General features: G+C 41.8%; 1 protein-coding gene and 1 pseudogene across 9 annotated transcripts in view; one reads left to right on the forward strand and one right to left on the reverse strand.

Annotated features, from left to right (window-relative positions):
• Positions 1-13,878, forward strand: part of TMEM108 (transmembrane protein 108) — a 260,972-nt gene that overhangs the window by 12,455 nt on the left and 234,639 nt on the right. The window lies entirely within an intron of this gene.
• Positions 9,238-9,691, reverse strand: LOC109444540 (small ribosomal subunit protein uS15 pseudogene; annotated as a pseudogene).

Raw genomic sequence — 13,878 nt, forward strand, 5'->3', positions numbered from 1 at the left:
TGGTGTCTTTTTTTGGAGGGAGAACTAATTAGAGTTGGGGAAGGTGCTGGTGTGTTGAGGGGCTGGCTCGTTACTAGCTGATATGACCTGACCTTTTCCAAGTGCTGGAACTGCTTTGGGAGCCAATTTTATTCTATAGGGATCAGAAGAATCAGGTTTTGCCAATGCAAAACTTGGCTCCTGAGCCTTGAAATGAACCCAGAAGTCACAGGGGAATCTGTCAGTGCCACAGAGGGTAGCAAGACTATTAAGTCTCCTGTAGGGGGCTGGGTTTTCATTTGTGACTCACTGTGGCTAAACCTTCTACATCTACTTGAAAGTAAGTTGTGGTCTACATGTGGCAGTGATCTACCAGGAGAAAAAAATGCAACAAAGGCAATTTAAAGACATGCTAAGGGAGATAGACTTTGCCAGCCATTTCCTTTCTTTCTCTGTGACTGCAAATATTGGCAAAGTAGTCCCTAAATTTGTGGGGTTACGTGCAGGCTCTCAGATGGGCGATCTGAGATTGTTTTATAGTTAGTAAAGAGAAAAGGAACACCCTCAGACATCTTGCTGTGGGGCCCACCTAAACGTCTTTGACCACAAGAACAGAAACTCATTCAAGTTACCTTAAGAAACGGACGGCTTAAGTAAGGATGCGTGAGAAAATAGAGAAAACAGAATGTCAGACATGCGGCAAGTTGGGAAGAATCAGGGGCCTTTCAGGAGCCATAGTCTGGTCAGACCTCATGGAGGCAGGACTCACTCAGGACCAGGAAGATGGTTCCTGCTCTGTGGCAGCTCCAGGATGTGTCTGCACTAACAGTGGTTGGTCATTTCACATGGCTCAGCCTTTCCACTTTGGCTTCTCTCCTCATGTCCTCCTTCCTGCTCCCCCTTTTTGTCCCTATTACCTAACTGATGATCTGTGTGCAGACCAAGAAGGAAAGGAATATGATAGTTCTGTACTGTCTCCCTACTGGTCTTATACCAGCCAGTCTTAGGGGTACTGATGCCTTCTCTTTGTCCAAACAACTGTGACCTAGGGTTGCTTGCTTTAGTAAGGACTGTAGTCCTGGCAGTTTCTCTAGAAGGATCAATGATGTGGTGCGCTGATAGAACACGAGACCTCTCTAGCGTGAAGACCTGAATTCTTAACTCCTGGGATTAGTACAAGGAGTATTTGTGGGTTATGTGTATAATAAAGAATTGGAAGATTATTTGCAAAGCCTGCATGTTCAGTAGCAGTTGTGGAAAAGCCTGAATCTATTCTTTTGAGAAGACTGGCTACATCCCAGTGCAGAATGGTGGGGAAATTGCTGGGCTAGATGATTAGGAAATGAGGAGTTGTATTTTTTGTATGGAGATCTTATGTTTTGCATTTGTCAAATGTGATTCTCTCAGCCACAGGAATAATGGCTAGGTAGCTGTCTAAATGTTGAAAGACATTTTGACATCTCTGACAAGCATTGTTCAATAACTGGGGTTATAAGATTCCAGTTCTGACAAAGGAATATAACTTGGCTTATTACTCCAAAAATAAATTCCACATAGATGTTCTCAGTTGGCAGGTTACTGCCTTACAGAGTAGACTTAAAAGTGTTTTGTGTTATAGTGTGTTTTGTGCATTTATCCCTGATCTTGGAGAATTAGAGTCATTTGAACCGATGATTGAGGGTGACTTTACGAAGAAACGTATTCTCGTATCGCAGAAAGCTCTGTCTGTATTTATGATTCCGTGTCAGGGTAAGGACGATGTCCCAGCTCCATGGACCTGCACTTCTGTGAGGGGTGTGACCTGGGGCAGCACAAACAGCCCATCCATTCACTGAATTCATTTAAGGCTCTCGTGCTTTGCAAGTGGGTGTAGCATGGTGATGCCACACACAGATAGTCAGTATGTCCTTAGATGCAGTTTCTGTTGAAAGAGGCGGAAGAGGAGGTCAGCAGGGCTTCTGCAACTGCTGGTTGGGCACAGAATGTCGTCTGTTACTGAAGGGTGAGCAGCATCGGCTTCCCCACCCGGCTGCTGACTGCAGGGGTGAAAAGAGCGGAGATGAATCGTTTGTTCCAGTTGCTCTTCTGACCCTGTGAAGATCTTATCTCTTCTATTGATTTTTTTTTTTTTTCCCATAGGAAGGAGAAAAGAAAAATAGACAATTGTACCCAATTAGTTTTAACATATATTTGTGTTTCTTCTGAATGGGGCAATTTGTACATATATAGATCACCACATATTGCCAGATTAAAATCTTCAATTTTAATTTTAAAGAAGTACTAATCTTACAGCATAAACGAAAGATAAAATAATTCAAATTTGTGCACATAGATTTTTTTTTTTTACAAAAATAAAACAAAATTGTGTTTGTTCTCATGGAATCAGGAATTAATTTGCAGCCTCTCCATGAAGATTCTGTAGTAACAGTGAAGACATCTGCTCTCCCCAGCGTGTAAAGAGATTCTGAAGGGCGGCTGGGAGCCCAGGATCCTGCGTCCTGGGAGTTTGTCCCTCTGCACTCTATTCCCTGTGAGGCTCCTGGGGGGTCACGGTGGGCGCAGATACTTCGGGGCAGGCCTGACGCCTCCAGTCTTGGCGAGCTGCCCTGGCCTTCCCCTGAGCCACAGGAAGGGCTCATCAGTCCTTTCCAGCCCTTTCCCTCCCAAACCCATCACTGCATCTTGACCTTCGCCTTTCCAAGCAGTGAAGCTGTGGCTGATGTAATATCCTCAAAAGTGACCCATTCCTTCTCAGCATGAGCCTTTAAAGGAGGCTCCTGGACAAGGGAGAGGGCAGACAGGCGTATGCTTTCATTAGCTCTCAAAAGTTCTCTTTTCTATTGGGAAGAACATCTAGTGGATCATTTCTGAATTTTAAAATGATTGACATTAGTAAAATATTTGCTAAGCATTAAACAGTAGGATATTAGTTAGAGACTCCCAAACTTAGAAAATAACGTTTTTACTTCAAGAGACCAAAATCCCATGTGAGAATACCATGTTTCCCCGAAACTAAGACCTAACTGGAAAAGAAGCCCTAGCATGATTTTTTTCAGGATGACATTTCCTGAACATAAACCCTAATGCGTCTTTTGGAGCAAAATTAATATATGACCCGGTCTTAATTTTCAGGGACGCATGGTAGTACTTGATTTTAACTTTTTGTTCCTTTTGGTGTTTCTCCAAATGCCTTTCCATCTTTTCCCTCCTTCCATTAACCCTGTTACCTTGTTTAGATCCTTTAGTCTCTTTGCTCCCTTTCTTACATCTTATTTCCAAAGTTCTGTGGTTTCCAGCTGACTGGAGGGCAAGGTGTTTCTTAATTAGGTATAAAGTCTGGCCACAGTCTGACTCCAACTTTCTTTCTACTTTTTTTCTACTCTTTCTATGCACAGACTTCTGCTTACTCAAATTACTCTTTGATCCCATTCTCTCCACATAGAATGAATGCCCTTTTTCTCTTCTTCTTTGTAATATGATTTGGTGACCATTTGATTTGGTAGCATTGATGGACCTTTGGCCTAGTTGTGAGATCTGCATTTCCATCCTGTCTCTATTCATTTTTAGAAATGGGACTTTGGGCAAAATATTTAATTTCTCTCAGCCTCAGTTTTCTTATTTGTAGGATGGGACTCACAATACCTACCTTTATAGGATGCTTGTGTGCAGGGCACTTGGGGTGCTTTCCCACCGTGTTCTCTGTTTTGCCTGTCCATCACAGAGTTCTGCATGTCGGCTTATGATGTGTGCTTGCGGATGATGTTCCCGCACATCAGAGCTGCAGGACTGGTCTGTATCACAGTCCCTGATTAGCCGTCCTCCGCCTGCCACTTCCATATCTTCTCCAACTATATCTTTCTTGGATAAGACCCCAGAAACCCTAACTCTATCCGTAAGCACCTAAAGATACGTTCTCCTCCCTCCACCTGTGATTGTGAAAATTATATTCATGAGTACTCATGGTGTCCTGGTATATCTGCCCACGTCCGAAACTGACAGCAATTTCAAGGCCACTCTAGACAACCTTCAGCACCAGTTCATTTTCTTAGCGTTTGTTTCCTCTCACGTATAGTGAGATTTATCATGGAGATCAAATGCTATGATTCTAACTGTCATTATAAGGTATATGCAGACATACCTGTCTAAAACAGTTTTCCAAGACCCAAACAACAAGGCTTTTTATTCCAAACCTCATTTAATAAGATGCAAACATGACATGAATGGGATTTCTTGGACAAACCCTTTTGCGTTCATTTAAGCAGACTCTGTCCCATATTGATTCTCAATTATAGCATGTTTAGCATGAATAAACCTGCCAGTGTTCTCAAACAATGGTCATGCTCTCCTGTCAGCTCTATCCCTCTCCACCGGTGTATCAGTGCTTTTTTTGTTTATTCTGTTTAAATTGTTGTTTGCTACCTCTTGCTCAGATTATTTAAGCCATAGGTTAGGTCTATAAATTTCGGTTTTTTAAAAGTTTAACTCCTTCTGCCCCTTCTCACTCTCTTCCTCCCTTTTCTCCATTTTCCATATTGTCTCATGCACAAAATACTGCTTTTAAATTTTTTTCTACTCAAGGTAAGAGTAACTTAAATGTTTGTCTTGCTTTTCTGGTTTGATCTATTGTTTATTTAGTTTTTAACATGGGCTCTGATTTCACATTTACATGTCATTCTCATTGAATTAATTTGTGTCTTTTCTTGCTCATGAGTTTATTGGTGAGAGACATAAATACAACTGCTTGGATTCTTTATGCATTCTTTGGTTATTTATGTGTATTGCTAACTGAACCCTTACTAGTCAGCTAAATTTTGTGGTTTGTCTTTTTTTACCTTAGGCTTTTGAAAGAAATACAGAAGGTGCCAAAAAGAAAGTATACACATTTTAAGAAAGAAAAACAACTGTATGAAATTGTAAGACAATATATACCGATAACAAAAGATGAATACAAGTCATGTGTATACATTTTTTTGGCACCCCCGGTATATACAAAGACATGAAAGTATTTGTGGCATAAAAGGATCCATCTCAATATATTGCTCTTCTCAGATCCCTCTTCTGGAGAAGAGTTAAGATAGATTTTTTTTTTGGCTTGTACTCAGATTATCTAGTATAACTTCCTTGATTGGAGAGATGTTATAGGCAGGCAGCAGGAGCCTCCCAGCCTTTTCCCTTTGCCTCCAGGAGCACTGATGGAGGGGTGCCAGTGTCTGAGTGTTTGGGGGTGGAGGAAAGGGAGGGTGCGGCAATACACTGTAAGACTAGGTTGCACTCACATGCTTGTTAACCCTTCTGAAGGGGAAACACCAGGGCCTCAGCCATATGTACTTCCTCACCAAATTATTCATAGTTGGAGGAAGCAAAAAATGCAGCTTCTGACCAAGTTGGATTTTTAAAAGAACTATTGATTTTGAGGTATTTTTTTGTTTTGTTGGCTTTTTTTGTTAATTTCTTTTATTATTATGGGAACCAGGATAAGAAACGCAAATGGAAGGAGAGATGTACAGCAGCTCTAATACATGGCTGTTTTGTTAACTGGTGTTAGGTCAGATATTCTACTGCATCTTCATTTTTAAATAATCTTCTCGATTTCCTGCCTGTGCTGTGGGCTGATGAGAACTTTTCTTTTGCTCCTGGAAGCTCTGCCCTGTTCCCTCAGAATTTAGGAAGAAGAGCTGCTGGGATCGGGTCCTGCCTAGGAAGGACTGGCAACCCCTCTGTGGGTTCGCTCCAGAGGAAGGAAACAGGGCTCACCTCTTGCTTCTTCAAGCCACACCTTGCTTGACCCTCAGAATCCCTGCCACAGTCATTTGTGCTCCCTCTGCCACATCGTGTCTGTCTGAAGTTCCCTTTCTGTCTTTTGTTTGGCTGCAGGGCAGACTGAGGAGTGCTGTGGCTGCTCTCTCGTGCCTACCAGCCCTCTTCCCCAGGGTGGAAAAGATGGGAGAGGAATGCTCCTGAGGGGTGAGAGGCACAAAATAGGTGTGAAGAGCAAAGCCCTAGTTCCAGTTCTACTCCAAGCCTCCCTGTTTACCTAACTTGGCTTCTTTGGGTGTTATAGTTTGAGGTCACATGGGGGACTGGGAGACTGTTACTTACTGGGTGTTTTTCCTCAGTGACATATTGCTCTCCACAATCAGACAGTGAGGTCTCCACAGGCGTGGTCCATGCCATGAGCTTCTCTTGGATTCTTTGCTTTGCCTGCACTGTGGGAAGCACATGGCAGGAGCACAGAATATGAGGTTTTCAATGCATTAATTTTTTTTTTGGGGGGGTAACCTAGCTTACTCATTCCCTTTACCTTGACTTACTTACCATTCTTGTATTTTTTATTCAATAACCACTTGCTTCGTTCTCCCTAGAGTAGCATATATTTTTTTTTTCCGGATAGGTCCAAATTCTGCATGCCTCGGAAGCATTCTGCAGTAGGATTGGTTTGACCATCTCTGACTTCATCTGTTGAGCTGAATCTTACCTTTTCCTCTCTTGTAACCTGAGAAGAGCCTGCAATCTCAGGAACATGATCCCCACTTTTGACATGAGGGGCGTCCTTTCCCCTTGCCTACCATGAGATAGAAGAGGCTTAGGTTCCTTCCCAGCAGGTCTCGCTTAAACTGGCTGTGTGGCTGCAGAAGAGTCAGTACAGCCGTCTTCCGACTGAGGGTACTCGCATTACTGAGAGTCGTCCCAACCCCTCTGACTCAGGTCACTCACTCTGTTACTTGGGTTCTGCATCACACTGGTGAAGTCGTTGCTTTCATTAAAGTTGTTCTATTCCTTTGTCCTAGTTGTTTAATGCAGTTTTATTTTTTTCTAACCAGACCCATTTCTTTGAAGGGCAGGGACAAGACCTAATTCTTGTGTATCCTTGGCCACCCCTTTTTCTCCCTGTAGACCAAGCATACGACTTCATTCAAATTAGGTGATCCATAAATGTTTTAACCTAATTACACCCAAGCATTTATAGAATTCAATGGGAAGAAATGCTTTTAATACATTAGCATTTAAGCACACCCTAGAGGTCATCTCGTTTACTACCTCATATTTTTAATCAATTTATTGATTCAATTATTTCTTCATTCATCCCTCCCTCCCTCTATTTTGTACCAGGAACTATGTAAGGAGCAGAGGATCTCAGGTAAATATAGACATGGAGCTTATTGTCAAATTGAGAGCATACACGTTGAACAAATAATTAAAAGTCTGATGAAAGACTTTAATTTCTTTCATCAATCAGATGAAAGTACCAGCTGTAAGTACCAAGAGCTACAGAAGAAGCCCACGATGGGGGCTGCTGTAGGATCCAGGGAAGCTTTTGTGAGGATGTGATGTTTAAGCTGAGGATTGTCAACCAGAGAAGGGAAGTGACTTGTCCAAGACCAGTCAGTAGCTCATGTGTCACAGAGCTTGACCTGTAACCCAGGCTTCTACCCTGCCCTGGGTTCAGTCCTCTGACTTTCCTAAGAATGCTGTGAAGACACTTATTGTTAGAGCACTTTGCAATCTACTGAACTTATTGGCTCACACAGCTTCGCTGTTACATGAATAGCTCACATTTTGATAATGTACTTTCTACTTACAGTTCGGTAATAAGGAAGCCTTATGTACTTGTTCCTTCTTTGTCACTTAGGAAGCAGTATACGATGTTTTAATACCGTACCTCCTTCTGGGGTAGTTATTGGCTCCCCTTCTATTAGCTTCTCTCAGCCCTGTGATGGTTTATGTCCTTCATAAGCTTTAAGTTTTGTTCAATTTCCCCTGACTCATTAGGATTTTATTTTAAACTCTATCCCATAGGGAGATAAAAATTAAAGACCCAGGATTTATAGGAATTCAGAGTGGCCGAAAGATAAGTGATAAGCAAGTAAGAACTTTAATAAAAAATTTAAAATTTCAGAATGAAACTTTTAAAATCTCAGAATAAAATTATGAGGCTCTCTGAAATGAGCCCTGAGGGTAGCGAATGGACGAGGATATTTTTGCCATTTCCCTAATTTCTTCAGACCTCTTTACATATGTGAGTTCAGCCAGAGATGCCAGGTGGCAGAAACTAAACAGAGCTCTTCTTTACATGTTACTCACCAATTATTCATGTAACATGCACGGGAAAAAGAGCAAGGCGGTGGGGATGGAGGCCTCAAAAAGGGAGCTGTCAGAAGGGAGCCTGCTTAGCCTGTGGATATAGTAGGTATTTCACACTTTTACAGATGGTCTTATGCTAGAGAAATATTTTATCCTATATTAGTTTGCAGAAAAGCATAACAAATACAGGAAATGTGATGTGTGCAAAGTCATACATTTGATCAATGAATTCTTGAACTCTGTAAAACTGTCTGCAAAATGTTTACATTTATGGGCATTTTTCTGGGTGGTTCTGGTTTCATCAGATTCCCAAAGAGGTTTCCAATCACAGAAAGGTTAAGAGTAATGGTTCTAGCAGCAAATACTGATTTCAAAAAGTTTAGAGTGATAGACTCTTTCCGTATGTGACATGGAAATCAGAAACCGTTAAAACATTGCGGTTTTATAATATAACAAAAGCTTATATATAATGAAAATCACTGTAAACAAGATTCAAAGATGTGACTGACTGAAAAATATTTAGAACGTGTTTATCGTTACTATCCCTAACATGCAAGGAAACACATTGGTGGTAATGATAGACTTCAACATTATGATGTTGGCAAGAGCAGAGACCTTTGGAGCACTAAGATTGGTTGGGTCTGTGTTATAAACTTTCTGGAGGGCAGTTTGGCAACATAACATAAACATGTAAAATGTTCTTACACTTGGACCCAGCAATTCAGCTTCTAGAATTTGGAGAAGGCAATTGCATAGCTGTGTTAAAAGATGCACGCACAGAAATGCCCATTGCAGGTTTGTGTTTGTTAAGAAAAAATTAGAAAAAAACTATCCATTAGTACGAGACTTGTTATTAAATAATGGTACATGCCTACCATAGAATACTACATAGCCATATAAAAATGATACAGTAATTCTTTATATTTTTATGGAAAGATTTCCTGACGTATTAGTAAGTTCAATTAGTAAGTTAGAACAATTCTGATCTACAGAACAATATAAATAAAATGAGCCCATTTATATAAAATTGTTTGTAAATGTGTGTAAGTATGTATGTGAACGTACAAGGAATGTTCAGGAAAATCTTAGCAGTGTTTTTTTCCCAAGTGTTTTTTGTTTTTGTTTTTGCTTTTTCTAGTTAAACAAGGATTTTATTGCTTAAGTACCTAGACAAATTTATGCAGCCAGGGCAGAGGCAGTGGATGGCACATATTTCCAATTGAAGCAGGGAGGGCTCATTTGGTTTTTGATAACGAGCCAACCAGTGAACACAGCTCTCGATTAGAACCAAATGGAATTTAGCATACTTATCCTTTCTGTTCCTCTCAAGATGCTTTCCAACAGCAGCATTCTTAATTAAATGGGAGAGATCCTGAGGAAGATCAGGAGCAAGTCCTTTGGACTTCAGAAGTCTCACGATTGTACTGCTTATTACAAAATGTACTCGTGCAACACCATGCGAGTCTCTCAGAGTCACACCGATTTGTGGGGGAGCCTGCCCCTTCTTAGCCAGTTTGTAGATCTGCTCCTTCACGGTGGCAGACCTCAGCTTCAGCCAGTTGGGGGGATGCTCGGTGGTAGGCAGAGCCGACTGGGACAGGCCCTTCCCAGGAGCATGCATGCGACCCATGATGGTGGTGGGCAGGCAGCGAAAGAGTCCAAGTGGCTTTTGTGTTGGTATTTAATCATGTAGTTTGGATGTTTGGGCAGTGAGCACGTCTCATTCTTAAAAATCATAACATTATTTAAAGCATCCTTGGCCCTACTGATCAAGTGTTTGCAGTATCATGTAAATAAGGCAACACATTAAGTGGGTGGAAAGAACTGGACATTGTTTTTATGGACCACCTATTAAAGTTCATCTGTATATACATTATGAGACTAGGTGATAGGAATACAGAGGAGTGTCTTTGTTTCCTAAGAGCTTAAAGTCTAGAATAACTCCAAGGCAATATTGTATCAAGTAGGTGTGCAATTCTGTGGTGTGGAATCTGTAAGTACTTGCCTAAGGGAGCTTTGATGATGGCATGTGTATTCAAATTTATCATTTTTATCTTGAGAGTTTCCCCAAATATGAAAGGAAAATCAATGAGTGCTTCACATTGAAGAGAGTTATTTTGGCACAATTTTATGGACTTCCAGAGCCATTTAGCTGAGTGTTACTCTCAGTTTTGGCATTTATTTTGAAAAGGAACTAGCAATTTCTTGCATTGCCAATTCATTAGGTATCCTAGGTTTCCTAAACCTGCAATTTAAATCTGTTAGTGTGGACACTGAGTCTCCACGCCAGTGCTGGGAAGTCAGAATGCATTTTCTAGGAGAAAAGGTCATTTATTAGCTTTGGAAATAAAATTAGTGCTTAGTCATTCCTTGGTCCAGTTTTTCTTTTTCTGATGTGGATGTTTGCCTCTGGCATCACCGTGTTATTTTTTGACATTGGAAAATCATAACCTGTTGACCCAATGCACAAAAAATAGCCTGAAACCTTTTTAGAGTTTTCGATAATTTTATTAATTTTCCCTAACATCTCATTATTCAAAATGGTCTTAATTTTCCATAGGCTTAGGGAATAAAACTATCTGCGTGCAGCTAATGGACATGCTTTGAGGCCAGAAGAATACAATCTCAGGGTAGGTTTAAAGGAAGTTGGTTAGTGAGCTTAAATCTTTAATGTATTCTGCCGTCCATTCTCTTTAGTTTTATAAGAATTTGTGCTAAGGGAAATATTTGGAAACGTGTTCTAACTCAGGGCATGTCTACCACCTTAGGTATTTGAAGTCAGTCTTATGTGAAATTTACTTTCACAGGATTAAGTTTGTTTCCATCTAATATCTGGTGATACTTAATGTCAATTCATTTCTATGAAGATTTATCCAGCCCCTGTGGATGCAGGAGAAAGATTGGAGACGACACTTTTGAGGACTTATGCCACTGCCCAGTGAGTCCTTAAGGACTCACTGGAGGTCACAGGTTTAGAATGAGAACGTTCAGTGGAGGTGTATTTTCTCCCTCTGAGCCTGTATTTGAGTGAGTGGAGTGATGAAGTCACCACGTTGTGGTTTGGCCACATGAGAATGGGAGGGGCTTTAGGGATCCTCGCTTCCCACCCGGGAAGGGAGTGGTTATGACCATTGGATGTGGAATTTAAACCGGTTAAGGTGAGGCCAGTCAGGAGAAGGCTGAGGAAAAGTGAAAAGTGGTAGGATCTATGGCTGGCACTGGGGTCACTGAAATGGTCTCACTGAAGTTGGGGTACCAGAGGCAGGGAACGGACAGAGATGGTGCTGGTTAGACAGTAACATGGAGGAATTTCAGTTAAGAACTGGTGTGTGACCTTGGAGTTAAGGTGGAAAACAAGGACTGAGAAGCCAAAGTATTGGAAGGATCTCTGTGTGGATACTGAATTCACGTAGAATCGGAAGTGATGGAGCCTGGAACCCAGATCTTCCCAGAACGAGAGGGCGGGGATGGTACAGGCTGTTTTTGTGTGATTCAAAGCTCAGAGTTTTGCAAAAGAGGAAAAGAGGGACAATGGATAGACTGGATGTGGTAAAGAGAAACAATAAGGACACCCACCCCACCTGTAAGCCCTGTGGTTCAAGGAATGTGGGGGGAAATAGCTGCCACTTGAGCGGCCTGGGCTGGGAGTGTAGTGTTTTCAGGGAACAGCCAGGTTGTGGCGAGGGAAGGCAGATGGAGCATCAGAGAGGAGGCCGACGATATGGGGGCTCTTGCTAATGGCGGCCTGTGAGTTCGGGGAGCACAAGAAAAGGGCTTCAGGTACTGGGAAGGGATGGGAGATAGGGTCAAGAAAAAGAAAGAAAGAGGCCGCGTATCCATAAAAGTTGGAAGAACGAGAAAGACCCGGGCTTCTCATTGTACGTGTTGTTAACAGGGATGAAAGGTGTGATAGAATTAGTCCTGATATTCCCAAGGCGGTGACCATAGGGAGTGGTATGGAAGGTAGGCAGTGTGGATATTAGCAGCTCCAGGCTTCTGGCTCTCCAAACAGTCTCATGCTCGAGGGTAGTCTTACCCTGAATGCCGAGGGCTCCCTTTTAACCCCAGCCAGAGGAGGGCCTTACCTGCACGCACTCGGAGCTCATCCTTTCCCTGCCTAGGGAAGTGGAAAGAGCAGCAGAGGGTCATGGAAGGCTCTTCTGCTTTATTCAACTTTGGGAATCACTTCACACATCTCATGCATCCCCTTTGTGCCACATTTCTGCTGGTTACTTTGTGCCTGATGAAGAGCCCTCTTTCACTTCTTGTTTCCTTCCGCCTTATGCATCTGGACAGATGGAAGCCGCAGTGTAGACCAGTCTGTGGGCAGAGTGTCTGTGATGTGTGCTCTAGGACTCTGCTCATTTCCGATGCTGTCTGCAGGAAGGCATTTGGTCTAAAAGCAGGGATCACTTCTAACCTAAAAGGCTTCTCGGCAATCCAAAAGAGATTGCACAGTGTTAGCCAGAAGAAACTATACGTGTGAGCTGACCGTTAAGTGATCTATTTTGGGGTATTTAACTCTGTGAGAACCAGATTTAAAATTCAAAATGAACTCCTTGATAAGTTCATACTGTTTCCCTGTGGGCAGATGCTAGTGTCTTTATTCTCTATGGCACAGTCTGTTGAGCCCTACACACACTCGTATAAAGAGATCCAAAAAAGATTTGCCGAAAGGACCTAATTCTAATTCACCTTTCTGGAATCCTGCTACCTTTAGAAGGATATCACACAGAAATGACATTTCATGGAACATTCGAGTTGTTTTAACATTTCCCTTCTAAAGGCCTACTTTGTGTGTGAGGGGACCTCTCAGATATGAATCATAATTTTCAAAACAAAGGGAGAGAACAAATGTGAACATAAAGGTTAGAGAAGGAAACTTTTTTTTTTCTTGTGGAAAATTACAGCATGTGGTGGAGATGGACTGAAGCAGGGGCAGACAGCATTGATGCGATCATGATTTTAAAGGCAGCCCTTCCTTACAAAGAAATCTATCCTACAGAGCACTTACACAGCATGTAAATAATGGACAGCCCGCGTTGATTTTCCTGGCCTTTTGTTTCCCATCTTTCCCTTGACACTTTGTCACATCCACTGTGTAGTCAAATCGTGAGATAGCAAAGCTAAATCAGATCCCTGGCAGGCTGTAAACTTTTAGAAGGCAGGACCGGCCTTTTCCGTCTTACACAGTGACATTGGGGAAATGATCTCACCCTTTGGGACATCCTGGATGCCAAAGCCACAATGCTGTGATCCTTCAATATAAATGTATTCAGTGTATATTTGTTGAATGAATTAAGTTGTGGTCATTGTATATCTTTTTCAGTACCATGTACTTTCTAATTCTGTGGGTGCTAGTAACCTGAATGCTTAGGTGTGTATAAGGATAGGTACAAATATACACCTGTACAGGTGTCCACACACACACACACACACACACACACATACAGAGTACTTGGATACGCTGAGAGGCACCCTGACTCCTAGCTAACATACTTTTAATTAGGCAGAATGTTGCATTTCCCAGAATGTTGCTGTGGTTAAGGGCAGTAAGTTTACTGTAAATTTAATTGTATTTTGCCAGTTTTAAAATCTTTTGCTTCATAGAGGAAATCAAAATCAGACAGCTCAGGAAAGGGAATGTGGTATCTTCTTTGATGGCTTAAGTCTAATCTCTCTACCTGTGACCTAGACATTTTTAAGCTTTAGTTCGTACAGAAGAAACCCATTTTTTTTCTTTATGTTCCAGAAATAAGTTTGTTTTTTTTCTGAAAGGAAAAAAAAAAGGGGGGGGGGGCTCAGCATAAGGTACAT

Source organism: Rhinolophus sinicus, chromosome 5, assembly GCF_057876585.1.
Source record: "Rhinolophus sinicus isolate RSI-liver-muscle chromosome 5, RSI-T2T, whole genome shotgun sequence".
Classification (NCBI taxonomy): domain Eukaryota; kingdom Metazoa; phylum Chordata; class Mammalia; order Chiroptera; family Rhinolophidae; genus Rhinolophus; species Rhinolophus sinicus.